The sequence below is a fragment of the Procambarus clarkii genome, chromosome 35 (genome assembly GCF_040958095.1).
Source record: "Procambarus clarkii isolate CNS0578487 chromosome 35, FALCON_Pclarkii_2.0, whole genome shotgun sequence".
In the NCBI taxonomy this organism is placed as follows: Eukaryota; Metazoa; Arthropoda; class Malacostraca; order Decapoda; family Cambaridae; genus Procambarus; species Procambarus clarkii.
This window is the reverse complement of record NC_091184.1, coordinates 13,339,028-13,362,842: the sequence shown is the minus strand read 5'-3', so window position 1 is coordinate 13,362,842 and position 23,815 is coordinate 13,339,028. Positions and strand designations below refer to the sequence as shown.

General features: G+C 37.5%; 1 long non-coding RNA gene and 1 other non-coding gene across 2 annotated transcripts; both read left to right on the top strand.

Moving 5' to 3' along the window:
* The first annotated feature begins 9,191 nt into the window (after positions 1 to 9,191).
* On the top strand, positions 9,192 to 15,341 carry LOC138371236 (uncharacterized). Its single transcript, XR_011230355.1, has 3 exons — positions 9,192 to 9,289; positions 9,799 to 10,034; positions 15,235 to 15,341. It is a non-coding gene; the product is annotated as an uncharacterized lncRNA (long non-coding RNA).
* Positions 15,342 to 20,350: 5,009 nt separating this feature from the next.
* Positions 20,351 to 20,423, top strand: TRNAV-CAC (transfer RNA valine (anticodon CAC)). The gene has a single exon. It is a non-coding gene; the product is annotated as a tRNA-Val (tRNA).
* The last annotated feature ends 3,392 nt before the right edge of the window (positions 20,424 to 23,815 follow it).

The following is a 23,815-nucleotide window of genomic DNA, read 5'->3' as shown; positions in this document are numbered from 1 at the left end:
AGAAAAGAAGTGATTTACTATAGGGTGTATTACACTTATTTATATAATTTGCACAACGTTTCGAACCTCCATGGTTCATTCTCAAGTGAACAGATCTTACAATACTAGTTGATTTTATACCCGCACTGGGTCAGGTGATAATACAATAAAGGTGAAACTATGTGGGGATACATAAGGGATAAATGTGAGGTGAAACATAGAGGCTGCAGAAGGCTTATTGGCCCATACGAGGCATCTCCTATCTAAACACAAAGATTAATCCAGTGTAATTGGCCTATTATGTTGGACATTGTCTTCTGTGTTGGCATCGATATGTTCTTGTCTTGTCCTTACTCTCATGGTGGGTAGAGTAAATAGTTCCGTGATTTGGGTGTTCATGGTAGGTCGCTCTATTCTTATGTGAATTGCCTCAAGAATTTGTAATCTTCTTGCATCTTGGGTTTTGTCTATTATGCAGGTATTCTTGTTCAACATTTCTCTTCTTAGAGTAATGTCATTGACCTAAAAAGACACCTAGAGAGAGAGTCAGTACTCCAATTTACACATGAAAATAGTGAAAATAACAGTCTGCTATTCCTCGATGTAATAATAACAAAAACAGGAACCTCTTTAAGCACCAACGTGTGCTTAAAGCCCACCAACATAGGATTATGCCTGAATGGTAGAAGTGAGTGCCCCCAAAGATACAAAGCCAGTGTTCTCAATGCGTATATTCGTCGAGCGCTTACCCACTGCTCTGAATGAGTTTTGAGTTTTGGAGAACTCCTATTTCACTCCTATTATTTCTCCAAATGAGTTTTGGAGAACTCCTATTTCAATTAAGCCCTGATGCTAAGAAAATAGTTAGAGGGATAGAAGCCCTAAACCAGAAAATAATAAATACAGAATATGCGGTCATATTCAATGAAACATATAAATACATTATATACATATATTATATATATTATATATATACATTATATATATATATATATGCAATTGACGATCACAAAACACTTATCATTTTATGCGGAAAATCCACAGAGAAATATGAAATGAGGTGAACGTTTCGGCTTTGTTAAAGCCTTTGTCAACACGAGACTGACTGAGGAGAAGGGAGAAGGGGGGAAGATATATAGGCCGACACCTGACCAACCCATCCCAAGGGTTGGTCAGGTGTAATTAACCAAAAACAGGTATAGCTTAGCTTAGAATGGTCAAAGAGGATTAAGCGGTCAGAGAATAAGGATGAAAGATTAAAGAAAAGCCTCATGAACACACAATATATGAATATACAAATATAATGAGACATTGTAAGCCTCTCTATCAGAGTTGTTTCTTAAACTGTTGTGCAATATTATAACTTAAAAATGGATCAAGTTTGTACATTCCAGTACTAACATTAAGAAGATTTGGACACTGACTGATTAGAGCAGACTCAATCAAATTCCGTTCCACGAAATCCCCACAATTGGTAATGCTTTTTGCCCCATTCCAATTAATATTGTGATCGCATAAACTCGTATGTAGATACAATGCATTAGACGTTTGGGCAGTTCTAATACTATAAGCATGTTGTGACAACCGCAATTGTAAGGACTTTCCTGTTTGTCCAAGGTACACAGAATCACAATCATTGCAGGGAATCGAATACACACAACCTGCTGTATCAGGGGAGTTTTTTATTAAATTGGATTTGATCGTACTATTAGTGAACACCAAATTTATATTAAGTTTCTTAAAAATCAGAGACAATTTTTCAAGTCCACTCGCATAAGGTACCACCAATGAGTTAATTTTTGGTTTCGCCTTAGGGACGTGATTATAAAACGTACGCTTGGCTTGTACAAACGAGAAATCCAAAAACCTCTTAGGATATTGTAAACTCTTCCCAATTTCATATATTTTAGCAATCTCTTCATCAAAAAACTCAGGGCTGCAAACCCTCAAAGCTCGTAGAAACATTCCTGAAAATACTGCCTGTTTAACTTTACTATGATGATTCGAATAAAAATGAACATACGACCCCACGTTGGTAGGTTTCCTATACACATTAAATTTGAACTTTCTAGTGACTCTATGAATCATAATGTCCAAAAACGGAAGAGTACCATTCTCCTCAGTCTCACAAGTGAATTTTATTGAAGGTACCAAAGAATTGAGTTCATTAAGAAAAACTATCTGGTCTTTGTTGCACGGCCATAAGCACAAAATATCATCAACATACCTATACCAAACCACATTAGCCGGGATAATCCTGGATAAGATTTTTGTTTCAAAGAATTCCATATACAATATGGAATATGAATTCCATATTGTATATGGAATTCTTTGAAACAAAAATCTTATCCAGGATTATCCCGGCTAATGTGGTTTGGTATAGGTATGTTGATGATATTTGTGCTTATGGCTGTGCAACAAAGACCAGATGGTTTTTCTTAATGAACTCAATTCTTTGGTACCTTCAATAAAATTCACTTGTGAGACTGAGGAGAATGGTACTCTTCCGTTTTTGGACATTATGATTCATAGAGTCACTAGAAAGTTCAAATTTAATGTGTATAGGAAACCTACCAACGTGGGGTCGTATGTTCATTTTTATTCGAATCATCATAGTAAAGTTAAACAGGCAGTATTTTCAGGAATGTTTCTACGAGCTTTGAGGGTTTGCAGCCCTGAGTTTTTTGATGAAGAGATTAATATATTGCTTCCTACCACTGGCTCCTGCTCTCTGAAGCCTTAAAAATACTTCCTACTGCTTCCTCCCGCTCTCTGAAGCCCTAATATCACTTTTTCCTGCCTCCTATAACAAATGTTCCAGAGATGTGTAAATATTTAATTCAAAATGATCTGCTACCAGATATTTTTGCCAAATATCCCCAGTTTGCTAACTGTAGGTAGTACCAAAGTGATTGTAAGCTATCCACCGCTGCCCACTGGAGGGGAGGGCGTTGTGCAGGACAAACATATCAATTCAATAAAATAATAAAATGTTTATTCAGGTAATGTACATACATTCAAGAAATTTTACATAATTTGATCGATTTATAGATGGAGCTAGTACATACAATGCCTAAAGCCACTGTTACGCAAAGCATTTTGGGCAGGAAATTGTGACACTAGCTCTCCACATATGTCAGTTGCTTAATTTTAAAACTGTACTTGGTGGTCAATCACGAACCCATTTATGATGTGACGACTTATACTGAATTTTTTAACTAGCTTATCAAGATTGACGCTTGCTTAGCTAAGTGAATTGTGGGGTTCAGTCTCAGAGCCCATTATGTGCCTCTGTAACCCCTTCCACTACCGCCCACAAGATGGGTATGGGGTGCATAATAAGTGAACTAAACTAAACTAAACCTCTCATGTTATCGTGACGTCACACACCCCGTACACACATAAAACAGGATTTTCTCTCTATTTTCGTTGTAAAACCTTGTTTAATTTATATAATTACTCAAGCAATGTGTTTTGATCATATTATATCGCTGAAGAAAAACTATGTCCCAGCAAACACAGAACGTTTGTGGACGTTTTTAAATGGTTCCACAAAGGTAATACTGTAACTTTTGACATAAATACGTATATCTGATGTTCTTAAAACCAAAGGATATAACTAAAAACATATATTCTTGAGACACAGTTTTTTAAGATTTATGTAAAAATTTAAAAATAATAGTGAATGCTATGGTATTATAATGTTTTCATGCTTTATATTTAAGAATAAATAATTTTCAGTCAACATTTAGTTTTTTTTGTTTACTTTCTGTAAAGCTATCCAATTTACGTTCTGATAACATAAATATAACATTTATATGACGTCAGTATAACGTTATTTACACGACATCATTACGTTATTATGATGTTATATTAACGTATAATTCCTGTATGAAAACCAGAATATATATTGAACTTTATGTTTTAAACCTTGTAAAGTTATCATAAAACTTGGAATAAGACGGTAAGCATGCTTTACTTATGAAAATATACAAACAAATCAAAAAAACATTTTAACATAAAAAACATAAACATAACATAAATTAATTGCATGCATGGGAGTTAACTGGAACTCTGTAATATTGCATACATGAACCTTAAGGTACAAACCCAGTGTATTTACTCATGCAGTTCTTTCCTAAATCTAAATTTTTCCAATTTTTACACTTTGTTTCGAGTTCTGTCTTGTGTTGCTACTTTTAATACCCCATTAATGTCCCCTTTGTTATGTCCATTCATCCCATTGTGCACCTCTACCATATGTCACTCCTAATTCTTTGCTTTTCTAGAGAATGTAATATAAGCTTTGACAATCTTTCTTCATATGACAGGTTAACAGGTAGAACAAAGATTACCATTTATATATGGATAACTATTATAAGTCGGTTTGAATGAGTGAATTGCTGCTTGAAGATAGGTATATACACCTGTGGTACTATCAGATTGCATCGTGGTGAGCCTAAAACCCTTCAGATCCAAGCAAAGGGTAAAATGCCAGCAGATACAATTGCGAACACATTGATACCAAAATGAAAGACATATGACGAGAATTGAGGTAACCAAAGTGAAAAGTGTGTTCACATTACATTGCACTAGAGTGCTCCCGGGTTACTTTCTCTCACTTTCTCTGTTTTGTGCGGATGGTACACCTTGCTTTTGGAGTTTATATGCATTTAAACCTGTAGATAATTCTATTGCTAACACATTGATACCAAAATGAAAGACCTAGGATGACAATTGGGGTGACCAAAATGAAAAGAGTGTATACATTTTATCGCTCTTGTGCGCTCCCTGGTAACACACTCTCGCTTACTCTGTTTATTGCGGATGGTAAGCCGGGCTTTTGGAGTTTATATGCCTTTAGTCCTGTAGAGAATTCTATTGCGAACACATTGATGCCAAATTGAAAAAACTAGGATGAGAATTGAGGTAACAAAGTTGAAAAGGGTATACACTTTTCAGTATTATCACGCTCTCTAATGTAATGAGAGTTGCCTGAGGGTGGCTCAGCTTTCTTTTTCTGGTACCCTTGGCCTACATTCATCTTGTCGGCGGGTGGAGCGCGCTGCTGTCTTTGACATTATATGCACATAGTTCTGTTGGGAATTCTATTGTGAACGCATTGATACCAAAATGAAAGACATAGGACGAGAATTAAGGTGACAAAGTTGAAAAGAGTATACACTTTTCAGTATTTCCGCGCACTACCAGGGAATGTCCAAACAAAAATGGAGAGAGTGGAGGGGTAACTTGCCCAAAACGCGAAAGTGTTTGGGGAGATTAACTTTCGTTCAATACTATTATGCAAAAGGAGCCACACATCTATGGTTCATCCAATAAAATCAGCAGACTTCTAGATGTTACTACTGCTCGGCTTAGACTCGGTTACAAGTATTTCTGGGAATTCTCATTATCTGCCGATGTAGACCTGACCAAATGTTAACTTTCAACAAAATTATTTGCACACCCCTTCGTCACTATGTGATAGTGAATTCAGAGACAATTCTATAACCAATGTACCAACGATGTGTCAATATTTCATTCAAAATGATCTGGTACCAGAAATTTTAGCCAAATATCCCCAGTTTGCTAACTGTAAGTAGTAACTAAGTGATTGTAACCTATCCACCGCTGCCCACTGGATGGGGAGCGGTGTGCAGGACAAACATATCAATTGTGACACTAGCTCTCCACATATGTCAGTTGCTTAATTTAGAAACTGTACTTGTGATCGATCTCGAACCTATTGTTGATGTGACGACTTATACTGAATTTTGTAACTAGCTCATCAAGATTGTAACTTGCTTAGCTAAATGAATTGTTGGGTTCAGTCCCTGAGCCCATTATGTGCCTCTGCAACCCTTTCCACTACCGCCCACAAGATGGGTATGGGGTGCATAATAAATGAACTAAACTAACTTTAAGGCATCCTGAAAGAAAGCTTGGAGGGCTTGAAAAATTGCAGAACGAAGCCTTGAGGATAATCCTTGGGTGCCTTCGTACCACAAAGATACTTAATATGAGAAAGGAACTTAATATTCCGAGCGTTGTTTATCGTGTTACTGAAAATAACTGTCAAATTGGTATAAAAATGCTTAGGCTAGCTCATCCTAACCGTTGCACAGAAGCCCTCCAGAATTTCTTTATTGAATGTAAACATTGTTTCAAATAGATAAATAAAATTGGAACTGAACTCAGAAAGTATCAGATTTATAATTTGTACCAAGAGAGACAACAATAGCACTTTCCTGCACTGTAGGAAATTACACCCTTTTCAATTTTAATCCCTCCCTTTCCATCAAAGGAGCAAATTAGAGATCAGTCCCAGCTTTGTCTTGAGGCAAAGCTCAACGTCTTAAGCCATATTGATGCTCTGTCCACAGAGCATTCTCTCTCTCAAATCATATACACTGAAGGTTTCCTACAGCGCCCAACGGGTGCAGCTGGAAGTGCAGTTGTCCTGGCAATAGGATATGACTTATATTTTGAGTGGGGAGTCCGTATAAACAACTGGGCCTCTACCCTTCAGACTGAACTATTTGCCTTGCTCCTTGCACTGAAATGTGTACAAGTATCCAAACTTGATACATTAGTTGTAAGTGACTCTTTATCATCCTTAATTGCTCTCAACTCTTTAAGACATAACTGTAACATGCTTGTGTCTGAAGCTAGACACAAATACAATAACAACTTGAGGAACCTTATCATAAACAATAATCTCAACAAAAATCACATAGTTCTCAGAGGTGATTTCAATATTGACCTAGGGCTACAAAATAACCCTCAAGTAGACTGTTTCCTCAACAGCATGAATTCCTGTATGCTCATCCCCGCAATCACCAGGCCCACCCGAGTCACTCAAACATCTGCGACTACCCTGGATCACTGATGGACCAACATAACAGCTCCTCTTACATCAAGTATAATCACTGACAGAACAACTGACCACTATCCTACCTTCCTTGTAGCGAACATGGCCATAACACCACCAGGTAACAAGAAAATTACCTTTAGGTTACAATGTGAAGCGGCAATAGGCAATCTCACAAATGCCCTCCACAATGTAAACTGGGAATCTAAATTTATCAATACACAGGATAATAATTCGTTAACTAGCCTCTTTCCAAAATTTAAAGCCTTTACAATACTTATTGTCCTCTCCTCACCAAGCAAGTAACTGGCAAAAAGGTTAAATAATCCCTGGCTCACTAATGGCATACTTAAAGCAATCGACAAGAAACATGAATATGAAAAAAAAACTTAGGATTGGCCTAGTTGGAAAAGAAGTAGTTAAGAGGTATTCATCAGTGCTTACCAGTATAATAAGAGCAAAGCGTTCCTATTACGAGAATAGATTCAAAGAAGCAAAAGGCAACATAAAAAGCACATGGAGAGCCATCTCTACCATCCTAGGAGCTAAACAACATTTACATAATAAGATAAAAATCTCCAAGGATGGTTATACACCTGCAACAGATCTTGAAACAGCAACTGAATTTAATAGCTTCTTTTCATCGTTTGGTGCTCACCTTGCCCGAAAAATCCCAGAGACTCAGACATATGTTACCACATATCTTTCACGCAGCTATCCAAACTCTCTTCTCCTCTCTCCGGTCAGCCCTACAGATGTTGTGTCCATCATTCACTCGCTAAAAACCAAAGCTGGGAACATTAGTGAAATACCATCGATGGTACACAGGCGTGCCTCCCATGCCCTTGCACCATCCATAGCACTGCTGTTCAACAAATCCCTAGAGTGTCATACCTTCCCTGATATCCTTAAAAAAGCAAGAGTAACGCCAGTTCATAAAGGAGGTAACACGGCAGACATAAATAATTACAGACCCATATCGAATCTACCTATATTATCAAAATTATTTTTTTTTTTTTACAAACAGCTCTACTCCAATCTTGTAAAATTCAATATACTAAGTCCCTGTCAGTTTGACTTCCGCTCCCAAAAGAGTACCAATGATGCTATTGTTAGTCTGCTTGACTTAATCTTCTCAGCCCTTGACAAAAGTGAGTTTCCAATTGAACTCTTCATCGGCCTGAGAAAGGCCTTTGATACTGTTAACCATAACTACCTCTTACTTAAATTCCACCATTATGGAATCCGTGGCCTTGCCCTAAACTATATCCGATCCTATCCTAGTAACAGACACCAATATGAAGCCATCAATGATATAACCTCTCCCACTCTACCACTTAATTACCGTAAAGGTGCCACAGAGCAGCATCCTAGGACCCTCCTGTTTCTTATATACATCAATGATCTCCCTAATGTCTCTAACATACTTAAACCTATATTGTTGGCTGATGATACTACTCATCTACTCTGACCCCAACCCACTCCTGTTAAATAATGTTGTAAACAATTAATTAAAAAAAGTCTACTTGTGGATGTCAACCAACAAACCTCACACAAAACATAGAAAAGACCTACTATATCTTATTTGGAAACAAATCAACAAATGCAATTCAGCTTCAGATAGATAATGTAAACATTAGCAATAAAAATGATGGAAAGTTTCTTAGCCTATACTTAGACAAGAGACTCAACTTCCGCACCCATATACAACACATAACTAAAAAGGTTTCTAAAACAGTTGGTATACTGTTTAAGATCAGATATTATGTACCCTACTCTGCTCTCCTCTCACTCTATTATGCACTTATCTATCCCTATCATTCTTATGGCGTTTGTGCTTGGGGTTCAACCTCTGCAAACTACCTCAAGCCCATCATCATCCAGTAAAAATCTGCTATCAGGACAATAACTAACTCTACCTTCAGACAACACACAGCTCCCTTGTTCAAATCCTTAAACATGCTAAACAAATTCACTCCATACATTCTCCTGTGTAAATTACGTTTATAAAGCCCTTTTTCTAACTGCAAACCCTGTTCTGAAACTCTTCCTGGACAGATGTAATAGAACACATGGCCACGTCCCCACCAGACATAAATATCTCTTTGATATCCCCAGAGTCAAACTTAATCTATGTAAACACTCTATGTAAATAAAGGGACCTAGTCTATGGAACTCACTCCCTTATAATGATTTGAAAAGCTGTCCAACTTCTGCCATATTCAAAAATAAAACCAAAAAGTACCTGTAGTACTTTTTAAGTACGAGGGAGTAATGCGCAAAGCGTCCCTCACCTGTGACGTCACAGCGTCATCTGACGCCATATCAACACATCGGCCATTTTGTCGTCAGTTCAGTCATGGCGAGGACTAACCCTTCATGCAAACTGCACCTACTATCAAGAAGAAGAAGATTTTGTGTTCCACCGATAGTATTATCGTAAGTAAGCACTTATATTTTATATTTTATTAAATTAATTGATTCTATTTTTCTGTAATAAAGGTCCAAAGGGTTGTTAAGGAACAAGGGTGTAGCGATACCGACGCTCAGTGCGCTCAACTCACACCAAAGTATCACCTGTGTAGCTTCTGTAATTAGTGTTAATTAGTTATGCTATAAGATAATGAAGCGAGTATAAGATTAACTCGCTACAAGGGTACTGTGTTGGGAGGTGAGGGCTGTTACTGGTGTCTGTGGGGATGTGAGGACTTGTACCAACCACTATCACCACCAGTACCTTGTCTTGCATCCTGCTTAGTATTCCTATTGAGATATGAAGTATTATTGCATTCATATAATTATTCATTCATTGTCATTACTATTTTTATGGGCTATGTTCTGTTACCCTAATGCTTTTTACCCCTGGGCATGTCCATTTACTCTCCAGCCCTTCACAAGCCACTGCTGCACCCCCTCCATGCCCATACTTACTGTGCTTATTCTTACAGGACTGCACTGCATTATGTGGTGCTCACTGCCTGGACACCTTGATACATGCATTATAGGGTTCTGGTAGTTGTTCTACTCACCAAGCCCTTCCAAGGCCAGGCTTGACATGTGAGAGCTTGATCCAACAGGCTGTTGCTTGGACAGGCCCCTCAGGCCCACATATCCACCACAGCCTTGTTTGTCCGGCACTTCAAAATCAAATGTTTATTTACGTAAGGTACATACATATTTTTAGGTAAGGTACTCTTTATTTGGGTAAATTTATCTTCGTAGTATTTAGCTTTGGCTCGTCTAATTATCTTGGATAGCAATAACGAGTAATTCTTTGAGAATTCTTTGGAGACAATTCCTAACCTATACTTCTCCCAACCTATACTTCTTCTCAAGGTCATCTTCACTTCTTGAAGATGTTCAGGTTTTCTCTTGAAGATGTCGACGGTTGTTCCAGCAATACTGTATTTCTTTTATTGCTGAAAACCTGTTTTCAGCCATAAAAAAATAATCCTGAATCCAGAAAAAAATCCCTTTTGTATCGTCTGGAAATTTTCAAATATTGCTGATCAAACCTGAGTCTAAATTATTTGTATATATTATGAATTACAGAGGTCCCAGGACAGGGTTTTTAGGCACTCCACTTACATTTTCCCACTCTGACTTAACCCCCATTTATACAAACTCAGTCTTATCTTTTAGCTAATAATTTATTGTACACACCATACTCAGCCTGTGTAGGGTAGTTTATTGTGCATGTGTAGTATATATATTTGTGTAGTATATTTGGTATATTTAATGCCTCTAACCTCTCCTCATAGTTCTTGTCCTTCAGTTCTGGGAGCCACTTAGTAGCATGTCTTTGCACCTTTTCCAGTTTGTTTATGTGCTTCTTAAGATATGGGCACCATACAACCGCTGCATATTCCAACTTTGGTCTAACAAAAGTCGTGAACAATTTCTTGAGTATTTCGCCATCCATGCATTTAAAAGCTCTGAATATTATCCTTTACCTGCAATTGGTTGTTGCTGTATTTATAGAATATGATTTGTTCTACTTTACATTTGTTTGTTCCTTTTTTTCAAAATTTCTTTCTGCCTCTCTCCTCACTGCCGTGTAGTTGTTTCTCTTTGTATTACTGGTATGTTTGGGGGTTTGGCCTCTTCGTATATTGATTCCATTTTTGTGTCTTTTGGTCTCTGTCCGTCTTGAAATTTCAGTTGAACAAATCCTATTTCCTAGTTCTGCATCTTTGTTTTGGTATAAATGTTTTTGTTCCTTTATCATATATTTCACAAAATTGACATACTGTGCATTAATTCATCTCAATTACTTCCTTTCCTAACAGCAAGCCTTTCTAGTAAAATTCTTTGAATTCTTTTCTGACTTCTGGCCTAATGTTTGTTTTATCCTAGTGTGTATGGTGCCTAGCGTGTGTCTGGTGCCTGTTGTGTTAAACCGAAGATAAATGCATAAGTATAGGTCAGTAATTTCTCCAGCTTTGAAAGGGGCTTTCATTATGCAGCAGTATTCCACTCTAGAGAGCACTAGCGTCTTGAAAACTATCATCATCGGTATAGCATCTCTAGTGTGAAAAGTTCTTGTTATCTATCCTGTCATTTTTCTTGCAGTTGTGACGGCTACTTTATTGTGTTCTTTAAATGTAAGGCCTTCTGACATCAGTACACCCAAATCCTTTACGTTGCTTTTCCGTTCAATGTTATGATTTGACTGAGTTTTGTAAGTGGTTTCCGTTTTTATATTTTTTATTTTTTCCGTAGCGCATGAGCTGAAACTTATGTTCGTTAATCACCATGTTATTTTCTGTAGCCCATAGAAAGACCTGATTTACATCTGATTGGAGGTTTGCCGTGTCCTCTATGTTGCCTACTCTCGTGAAGATTCTAGTGTCATCTGCAAAGGATGATCAAGTACTATAGGTTGTGTCCTTGTCTATGTCCGATATGAGGATGAGAAAAAGTATTGGAGCAAGCACAGTACGCTTGGGGACTGAGCTCTTTACGGTTGATGGTCCAGATTTTATTTTGTTGACTACTACACATTGGGTTCTATTAGTCAGGAAGTTGTATATCCATCTGCCTATTTTTCCGGTAATTCCTTTTGAACGCATTTTATGTGCAATAACACAATGGTCACATTTGTCAAAGGCTTTTTTTTGTCAAAGCGTTTTGTTTGTCTTCCATGGCATCTAGTGCCATGTCAGAGTGGTCCAGCAACTGTGATAGGCAAGAGCGCCCTGTTCTGAAACCATGTTGTCTGGGGTTATGGAGATGCTGTGATTCCATGTATTTTGTGATCTTACTTCTTAGCATTCTCTCAAAGATTTTTATGATGTGCGATGTTAGTGCTATCGGTCTGTAGTTTTTTGCCTCTGCCTTATTTCCTCCTTTATGGGGAGGTGCTATCTCTGCTGTTTTTAGTATGTCAGGGACAATGCCAGTATCTTGGCTTTGTCTCCAAAGAATGTGAAGGGCCTGCGATAACGTTTTTTACAGTTCTTGATGAATATAGAGTTCCAAGAGTCAGGGCCTGGTGCAGAGTGCATAGGCATACTGTCTATGGCTTCTTCAAAATCCAGTGGGGATAGGATCACATCTGATTTATGATTTGATGTTGGTATCATATCCATGAAAAATTCATTTGGGTTATCAATCAGATGGATGGAGAGCTACACTCGTGGTGTCCCATTTTCCCAGCACTCTTTGTCATATAATGCTTTGAAACTTTTGACGGATTTGGCCTCCACCACCTTCTCACCTAACATGTTCCAACCGTTTACCATTCTGTTTGCAAAAGTGAATTGTCTTACATTTCTTCGGCATCTTTGTTTAGTTCGTTTAAATCTATAACCTCTTGTTCTTGAAATTCCAGGTCTCGGGAAATCTTCCCTATCAAGTTTATCAATTCCTGTTACTGTTTTGTACGTAGTGATCATATCTCCTCTTTTCCTTCTGTCTTCTAGTTTGGAATATTTAATGCCTCTAATGTCTCCTCATAAATCCTGCCCTTCAGTTTTGGTATGAATGTTTGTGTGCCTTCATCGTATATTTTGCAAAATATGGAATACATCTCATTTACTTTACTTTAAGAATATGGTTCGATCAATTAAAAACCCTCTTGTTCAAATTGCAAAGAGACTGAAAGAGATGCAGCATGCTCAATGGATTATATATTAGTGATTATTATTAGGATTATATATTAGTGAATCATATTAGTGATTCAATTATTATGGTTATAAAACAATAAACAAATAGTTTTGGTGTTATTACACTCTATTCACAGGTTATATATAAGTATCTGCATGTTTTGTTCACCATTACAAACCACTAAGTTGGTTTGATTTTTGTTGAGATTGTTATTTATGATAAGATTCCTTACGTTATCTGAGAATGAAGCTATGTCGGTATTGGGAAATCTATAGATGGCACTTATAGTCAAGGAGGATTTAAGGGATTTACTGGAGAACTTGGCAAAGGTATATTCACAATAGTCGTCTCTATTACTAATGAGACTATTGCAGATGAAGGTATCTTTGTAAGATATTGCTATGCCACCTCCTTTTTTTATTAGGCCTGCAGTTGTGAATGGCTTTATTATCAGCCAAGTTGTAGCATACAACATAGCATATATATGTATATGGCATACATATATATATATATACACATTATATATATATATATATATATGTGTATATATATATATATATATATATATATATATATATATATATATATATATATATATATATATATATATATATATATATATATATATGTCGTACCTAATAGCCAGAACGTACTTATCAGCCTACTATTCAAGGCCCGATTTGCCTAATAAGCCAAGTTTTCATGAATTAATGTTTTTTCGACTACCTAACCTAACCTAACCTAACGTTTTCTGCTACCTAACCGAACCTAACCTATGAAGATAGGTTAGGTTAGGTTAGGTAGGGTTGGTTAGGTTCGGTCATATATCTACGTTAATTTTAACTCCATTAAAAAAAATTGACCTTATACATAATGAAATGGGTAGCTTTATCATTTCGTAAGAAAAAAAATAGAGAAAACATATTAATTCATGAAAACTTGGCTTATTAGGCAAATCGGGCCTTGCATTGTAGGCTGATAAGTGCGTTCTGGCTACTAGGTACGACATATATATATATATATATATATATATATATATATATATATATATATATATATATATATATATATATATATATATATATATATATATATATATATATAAATATAAATAATAATGTTACAACATAACAGGCCAATTACGCTGGATTAATCTTTGTGTTTAGATAGGAGATGCCTCGTATGGGCCAATAAGCCTTCTGCAGCCCCTATGTTTATCCCTTATGTATCCCCCCATGTTTTCACCTTCATTGTATTATCACCTGACCTAATGCGGGTATAAAATCAACTAATATATATATATATATATATATATATATATATATATATATATATATATATATATATATATATATATATATATATATATATATATATATATATTCAAAATTCGTCAGTGTACTACATTTTTGTTGTTGCTTTTAGGTGATGCTTTTAACCAGTGTACGTGGGTCTGATTGTGCAACCATGGTTCGAAGAATAATGAAGATATGAACAAACGGCCTGTGGTCACTATACAGTCTGGAAGGGCAAAAGAAGAAATTGGCATTTCTACAAAAACAAGAACTATATAATGTTATTTTAAGTAAGTAACCAAAAAATTAAATAATTTTTTTAAAGTTTAAAATTCACTTAAAAATGTAAATTTTAAGTTAAAAATTTTTAACCAAAAAACTTAATATTTTTCATATTTGGAACCATTCCATAATCCCAAGCATAAATGATTATATTTCTATCACTTGCTCTTAAGATTGTTTCATTTAATAGAGGTTGGGCATAATTGTTCTCTGCTGCTAATAGAACTGACTGACTTAGCTATAGGAAAATGTAAACTTAATTGGTTTATCCATTACAGTATTTTGCAGTTTATTTCATGATCCTGTGCTTAATACTTGCATAAATAGTAGATTACAAAATGCATTTTTATATCATTAGTATTGAATAATAATAATGCAAATAATTGACTTATAAATGATGTACAATTAATTGGTAGGTGATATTATATTATTAATATTTTTTCATTCTTGCAAAGCCTTAACAAAGTCATTAACATGTTAATATAAACTTGATCACCTTCCACTTATTTTCTCATGTGCTACCTACATGTACAAAACCTTATTCCTAAATGCATATTTTGTTCTGAAACTTGTCCTTTATATGTTGTGTATCACCATCTCTGGAGAGTTTTATCTGATTGATGTATAAATTACTTTTAATTTTACAGAATATTATTGTTATACTGAATTTATTATTATATAAATAACTTAATTTTACAGAATCATCTATCAACGCACATCCACAAGTTGAGGAGGAGGATGTGACCTTCCAGATGTCTGAAGTACTGAAACAGGCACCAAACAGGCCTGGTGGATCTAGGTACAAGGTAAAATAATTTAAATTTTTTTTTTTTTTTTACTAATTGTCCGATATATATATATATATATATATATATATATATATATATATATATATATATATATATATATATATATATAATGTGTCGTACCTAGTAGCCAGAACGCACATCTCAGCCTACTATGCAAGGCCCGATTTGCCTAATAAGCCAAGTTTTCTTGAATTAATGTTTTTTCGACTACCTAACCTAACATTTTCAGCTACCTAACCTAACCTATAAAGATAGGTTAGGTTCGGTCATATATCTCTATTAATTTTAACTCCAATAAAAAAAGAATTGACCTCATACATAATGAAATGGATAGCTTTATCATTTCATAAGAAAAAAAATAGAGAAAATATATTAATTCATGAAAACTTGGCTTATTAGGCAAATCGGGCCTTGCATAGTAGGCTGAAAAGTGCGTTCTGGCGACTAGGTACGACATATATATATATATATATATATATATATATATATATATATATATATATATATATATATATATATATATATATATATATATATATATATATATATATATATATATATAATATGTATGTGTGTGTGTGTGTGTAATTACCTAAGTGTAGTTAAAGGATGAGACCGTCTTCCCAGCACTCTTTGTCATATAACGCTTTGAAACTACTGACAGTCTTGGCCTCCACCACCTTCTCACCTAACTTGTTCCAACCGTCTACCACTCTATTTGCGAAAGTTAATTTTCTTATATTTCTTTAGCATCTGTGTTAAGCTAGTTTCAATCTATGACCTCCTGTTCTTGAAGTTCCAGGTCTCAGGAAATCTTCCCTGTCGATTTTATCAATTCCTGTTACTATTTTGTATGTAGTGATCATATCACCTCTTCTGTCTTTTAGTTTTGGCATATTTAATGCCTCTAACGTCTCCTCGTAGCTCTTGCCCTTCAGTTCTGGGAGCCACTTAGTAGCATGTCTTTGCACCTTTTCCAGTTTGTTGATGTGCTTCTTAAGATATGGGCCAACTTCTGTTGTTGGGCACCACACAACAGCTGCATATTCTAGCTTTGGCGTAACTAAAGTCATGAACAATTTCTTTAGTATATCACCATCCATGTATTTAAACGCAATTCTAAAGTTAGAAAGCGTAGCATAGGCTCCGCGCACAATATTCTTTATGTGGTCCTCAGGTGATAGTTTTCTATCTAGAACCACCCCTAGATCTCTTTCTTTATCAGAATTCTTTAAAGATTTCTCACATAATGTATAGGTTGTGTGGGGTCTATGTTCTCCTGTTCCACATTCCATAACATGGCATTTATTAACATTAAATTCCATTTGCCAAGTGGTGCTCCATATACTTATTTTATCCAGGTTTTCTTGAAGGGCATGACAATCATCTAAATTTCTTATCCTTCCTATTATCTTAGCATCATCAGCAAACATGTTCATGTAATTCTGTATACCAACTGGTAGATCATTTATGTAGACAATAAACATCACTGGTGCAAGAACTGAACCCTGTGGTACTCCACTTGTGACATTTCTCCAGTCCGATACATTGCCTCTGATTACTGCCCTCATTTTTCTATGTCAGAAAATTTTTCATCCATATTAGAAGCTTACCTGTCACCCCTCCAATATTTTCCAGTTTCCAGAACAACCTCTCTATGTGGAACTGTCGAATGCCTTTTTTAGGTCCAGATAGATGCAGTCAACCCAACCATCTCTTTCCTGTAATATATCTGTTGCTCGATCATAGAAACTGAGTAAATTCGATACACAGGATCTTCCAAATCGAAAACCATACTGTCTGTCTGAAATTATATCATTTCTCTCCAGGTGTTCTACCCATTTAGTTTTAATTATTTTTTCCAATATTCCAATTCCAATTTTTTCCAATAATGTGTGTGTGTGTATGTATATTTGTGTTGTTGAATATGACCGAAAGTCAGTCTTTCTGCCCCTCTCCTTACTGCTATTGTTGTTTCTCGCATCTGTGTATTGCTTGTATGTTTGGGCAATTTTTCCCCTTTTCCTAGTTCTGCATCTCTGCTTTAGTATAAATTTTGTTGTGCCATTATCATATATTTCACAAAACTTGACATACATCTCATTTACTTCATGTCCTAACAGCAAGTGTTTGTCAAATTCCTTAAGGAAATATCTGAGTTCCCCATAATGACCTCTCCACAAGTCAGGTTTTTCAACTGCTTCAAGCTCATTTTCTTCCAGATTATAATGCATTGCATACTTTATTCCCAAAAAGACATGGTCACTTTTACCCAAGTGACCATGTCACTTGGGTAAAAGGAGGGAGGTACTGAAAGGAGGAAGAGGGAGGTACCAAAGGAGGGAGGTACTGAATGATAAATATATCTTTCTCTTTCCTGGTAAATATAATATCCAGCATGGAGGGAACATCCCCTTCCCTCATCCTCGTAGCTTGTTTAACATGTAGAAACATGAATGTTTACAGGGTGAGGTTTACGAAATTATATATATATATATATATATATATATATATATATATATATATATATATATATATATATATATATATATATATATATATATATATATATATAATTGGTCTCTGGTCTATATATATATATATATATATATATATATATATATATATATATATATATATATATATATATATATATATATATATATATATATAAGTTTGTGTGTGTGTAATTTATATAAATAAATAATTAAATATTAATTTTGTTAATATCTTTTCAGGGAAAACTTGCAAAGTACAATTCGTATACAAGAGGGGCAACAAGAGCCAGTGGATGTCTACTAAGAAAATATATAAGTCTTTATCCTCACACTCTTGATATATGGTCTTCTCTGGTCTCTTTATTTTCTCTCCTCACAAATGTCCCTTTTTTTTATTTCTTTTACGTTTCTCTCCTGTTTTTCTTGTCTTTTAATCTCTCCTTTCCTCCTCTCTTCTAACATCTCTCGTTTCCTGTCTCTTCTAGCTTCTCTCTTCCTTTACTTTTTATATTTGTGGTATTCATTTATGTCATTTTTATCTTGTATATTTTTCTTGTATTTTTTTCTTATCTTGTGTTTCTCTTCCCCTTCTCTTCAATGATTTCTCATTTCTCTCCTCTCTCTGTTGTTTCTGTTCTGTCTTCTCTCTCCTTGCCTTAATTTTGTTCTGTCTCCTCTTTTGTTGTGTGTGTGTCTTTCTGTCTCTGTCTGTCTCTCTCTTTCTCTCTCTCTCTCTCTGGCTCTCTCTCTCTCTCTCGCTCTCTCTCGCTCTCTCTCGCTCTCTCTGGCTCTCTTGCTCTCTCTCTCTGGCTCTCTCTCTCTCTCTCTGGCTCTCTCTCTCTCTGGCTCTCTCTCTCTCTCTCTGGCTCTCTCTCTCTCTGGCTCTCTCTCTCTCTCTCTCTGGCTCTCTCTCTCTCTCTCTGGCTCTCTCTCTCTCTCTCTCTCTCTGGCTCTCTCTCTCTCTCTGGCTCTCTCTCTCTCTCTCTCTGGCTCTCTCTCTCTCTCTGGCTCTCTCTCTCTCTCTCTCTCTGGCTCTCTCTCTCTCTCTCTCTCTCTCTCTCTCTCTCTCTCTCTCTCTCTCTCTCTCTCTCTCCCTCTCTCTCTCTCTCTCTCTCTCTCTCTGGCTCTCTCTCTCTCTGGCTCTCTCTCTCTCTCTCTCTCTCTCTCTCTCTCTCTCTCTCTCTCTCTCTCTCTCTCTCTCTCTCTCTCTCTCTCTCTCTCTCTCTCTCTCTGGCTCTCTCTCTCTCTCTGGCTCTCTCTCTCTCTCTCTGGCTCTCTCGCTCTCTCTGGCTCTTTCGCTCTCTCTGGCTCTCTTTCTCTCTGGCTCTCTCTGGCTCTCTCTCTCTGGCTCTCTCTCTCTCTCTCTGGCTCTCTCTCTCTGGCTCTCTCTCTCTCTGGCTCTCTCTCACTCTCTGGCTCTCTCTCACTCTCTGGCTCTCTCTCTCTCTCTGGCTCTCTCTCTCTCTCTCTCTGACTCTCTCTCTCTCTCTGGCTCACGCTCTCTCTCTCTGGCTCTGTGGCGCTCTCTCTCTGGCTCTCGCTCTCTCTCTCTGGCTCTGGGTCTCTCTCTCTGGCTCTCATATTTCATTTGATTTAAAAATGTCTGAGATTTTTTACTTAATCTAAGTTATATTGCATGGTGCTAATATGAATATTATACATGACTGTTTTTTCTTTTCTTTCTCTTTCTCCCTTTCTTTCTTTCTCTTTCTTTCCTTCTCTCTCTCTTTCTTTCTCTTTCTACATGAATATTATACTTGACTGTGTTTACATTCACTTGTAGATTTTTATTTTTAGTTAATTAGTCCTAAACTTTTGATTAATAGATTTTTATTATTAGTCATAGAAAAACTAAAGTGTTATATGTATACTCGGAAAATTTTACTTGTTTTAGTTTTAAGTAACAATAACTGCTTATAACGTCAGACTGATCTCAGCATGACATGAATCACAGGCTGCTTGATCACAAAATCTATTGTGTTCACATATTGCATATATAGATTTTTATAGATTTTTAAATTTTTACTTTTATATTCTGTTATAGATATAGTCTATATATTTCGAGCTATTACATATATTTTGTTGTATTACTCATTCTTAATTAAATAAATATAATATTTTAATTCTCTTTTTGTACCCTATTTATTTGTAATTTACACATACATATATAGGATGTCCATTTCTATCTCAGATATGTCTTCTTTCTTTCTCTCCCTTTCTATTTCAGATATGAATTACAAAATTATTATACCCTAATTTACCCTAAACGTTTTAATGTAGGTAATTAAAAGATTATAAAAAAGTTTTTAGAAATGTTAATTATTTACGTTCTAAGGTTGTATATAAAAGTTCTCAAAAAACCTTTTCTAAACGTAATTATAAACGTGCTGAAAACAATGAAATGTCGTTTTTAGGATGTTTTAAAAACATGAAAATGTTTGCTGGGGTGCATCTTCGGTATCAATTAATCGGATTTGGTCCATATAATAACAGGTCACTATACTTCAGGTTTCCGTAGTGTAGTGGTTATCACGTGCGCCTCACACGCGCAAGGTCCCCGGTTCGATCCCGGGCGGAAACATTTGTCTTTTAAATGTTTGTTTTCATAATCCATTGAAATAAACTCCAAGTGTCCAACCACTTGGGTCGGACGGTAGGGCGACGGTCTCGCTTCTTGCAGGTCGGCGTTCAATCCCCGACAGTCCAAGTGGTTGGGTGCCATTCCTTCCCCCCGTCCCATCCCAAATCCTTATCCTGACCCCTTCCCAGTGTTATATAGTTGTAATGGCTTGGCGCTTTCCCCCTGATAGTTCCCTTCTCTTCCCTTCCCTTCAAAGACCTAAAATTAATAACAAAGTGTATTGACAATATTTATTAAATCATAAAACTTATGCTATTTTGTAATATGTTAATACTACATTATAGTAATTATTATATTGAGGGTCATATAAGTATGTATTGTGGAGCAGAGTGGCGCAGTGGAAGCGTGCTGGGCCCATAACCCAGAGGTCCGTAGATCGAAACTACGCTCTGCTACAGTCTAATTTTTCCTACCATAACACCCCAAATGGCCGGGGAGGATTTACTGGGCGCAAATCCTTAACTGTAGCCTCTGTTTAACTCAGCAGTAAAATGCGTACTTGGTTGTAACAACGATTCTTCGCGACGGGGATCGTATTCCAGGGACCTGCCCGAAACGCTACGCGTACTAGTGGCTGTACAAGAATGTAACAACTCTTGTATATATCTCAAAAAACAAAAACAAAATGAAATGTTTATATCTTTAATAAATGCAATCCATTCTCCGTACATTTTGTAACTATGTACAGCACCGAACATATAAATTAAATATTGACGTAATGGACAATTACATAGTAGAATTTGGTACTACCTGTATTCACCTTATAGTTCGGAAAAAGTATAGCTAAAATCAAACAGATATATTCCAAGGCCTAGTATAACACATATGTACTATATTTGGCCTCAGTTAGCATGTATTAGACCTTGGATGGTAAGTTACGTTAGGTTTTATGAGAAACAAATACAAAGGTTCGGGCCAACCTTGCCCGAAACGCTTTGCGTAATAGTGGCTTTAGACATTGTATGTACAAGCTCTATCTATAAATCCAACAACATGTTTGTATCTCAACTTGTATGTATGTACTTTACCTGAATAAACATTTGATTTGATTTGACAAAACCTTTGTCGGTTTATCCAAATTCAATGATACCAAATTCTACTATCCAATTGTCCATTACATCAATATATGCACGATGGAGGATGGATGTGTTGCTTATAAGCACTGCTATTAATATATCATAAGATCCTACATAGATTACACACAGAAATCACAATAGCGTGATGCATCAAATGAACAAATCCACAAGGGCCGTGGCGAGGGTTCAAACCTACGTCCGATAGCATCCCAGACGCTGCCTTAATCGACTGAGCTACGACATGGTAAAAGAATTGCAACCACAAGTTCTACTGATCATACTTGGATCCTGCAGCCTCTCCGAGACACAAACCAGGATTTTACACAATTCCCCCCATGCACCCGAGCTCTGTCAATAAGCCGTTCTACCTCTTCGCCCTTACTTCATTACAAAATGAAGTAAGCTTGGATCATTACTGCTTGGATCCCCGAATGTCCAAGTGATTGGGCACCGTTTTTCCACTCCATACTTTTGATTCTTGCAGGGTCGGCGTTCGATCCCCGATGGTCCAAGAGGTTGAGCACCGTTCCTTCACTCCATCCTCACATCCCAGCCCATCCTAATGTCCCTTCCCAGTGTTATATATTCATACTGGCCTGGCGCTTTCACCTCATCATTTCCTTACCTTACCTTACATCCTCTTCTCATAAAGATTAATTTTCCTTCCCGACTTTCTCCTTCACACGCCTCAATTGTCAGTTGATGATGTATGATGAAGTGGATGAATGTATGACTGTTGAGTTCTTCATTAAGCAGGAAGAGTCGTGGCCAGACTGGGAGGTCGGACCCGGATTTCACGCGGTCACCAGTTGGACCCGGTGTTCATGCGGTCACCAGTTGGACCCGGTGTTGACGCAGTCACCAGTTGGACCCGGTGTTCACGCGGTCACCATTTGGACCCGGTGTTCACGCGGTCACCAGTTGGACCCGGTGTTCACGCGGTCACCAGTTGGACCCGGTGTTCACGCGGTCACCAGTTGGACCCGGTGTTCACGCTGTCCGACCCCGTGAACACCGGGGTATTCAGGGTGTTAACACCGGGGTGTTCAGGGTGTTAACACCGGGGTGTTCAGGGTGTTAACACCGGGGTGTTCAGGGTGTTAACACCGGGGTGTTCAGGGTGTTAACACCGGGGTGTTCAGGGTGTTAACACCGGGGTGTTCAGGGTGTTAACACCGGGGTGTTCAGGGTGTTAACTCCGGGGTGTTCAGGGTGTTAACACCGGGGTGTTCAGGGTGTTAACACCGAGGTGTTCAGGGTGTTAACACCGGGGTATTCAGGGTGTTAACACCGGGGTGTTCAGGGTGTTAACACCGGGGTATTCAGGGTGTTAACACCTGGGTGTTCGGGGTGTTAACACCTGGGTGTTCGGGGTGTTAACACCGAGGTGTTCAGGGTGTTAACACCGGGGTGTTCAGGGTGTTAACACCGGGGTGTTCAGGGTGTTAACACCGAGGTGTTCAGGGTGTTAACACCGGGGTATTCAGGGTGTTAACACCGAGGTGTTCAGGGTGTTAACACCGGGGTATTCAGGGTGTTAACACCTGGGTGTTCGGGGTGTTAACACCTGGGTGTTCGGGGTGTTAACACCGAGGTGTTCAGGGTGTTAACACCGGGGTGTTCAGGGTGTTAACACCGGGGTGTTCAGGGTGTTAACACCGGGGTGTTCAGGGTGTTAACACCGAGGTGTTCAGGGTGTTAACACCGGGGTGTTCAGGGTGTTAACACCGGGGTGTTCAGGGTGTTAACACCGGGGTGTTCAGGGTGTTAACACCGAGGTGTTCAGGGTGTTAACACCGGGGTGTTCAGGGTGTTAACACCGGGGTGTTCAGGGTGTTAACACCGAGGTGTTCAGGGTGTTAACACCGGGGTGTTCAGGGTGTTAACACCGGGGTGTTCAGGGTGTTAACACCGGGGTATTCAGAGTGTTAACACCGGGGTGTTCAGGGTGTTAACACTGGGGTGTTCAGGGTGTTAACACCGGGGTGTTCAGGGTGTTAACACCGGGGTATTCAGAGTGTTAACACCGGGGTGTTCAGGGTGTTAACACTGGGGTGTTCAGGGTGTTAACACCGGGGTGTTCAGGGTGTTAACACCGGGGTGTTCAGGGTGTTAACACTTGGGTGTTCAGAGTGTTAACACCGGGGTGTTCAGGGTGTTAACACCGGGGTGTTCAGGGTGTTAACACCGGGGTGTTCAGGGTGTTAACACCGGGGTGTTCAGGGTGTTAACACTGGGGTATTCAGAGTGTTAACA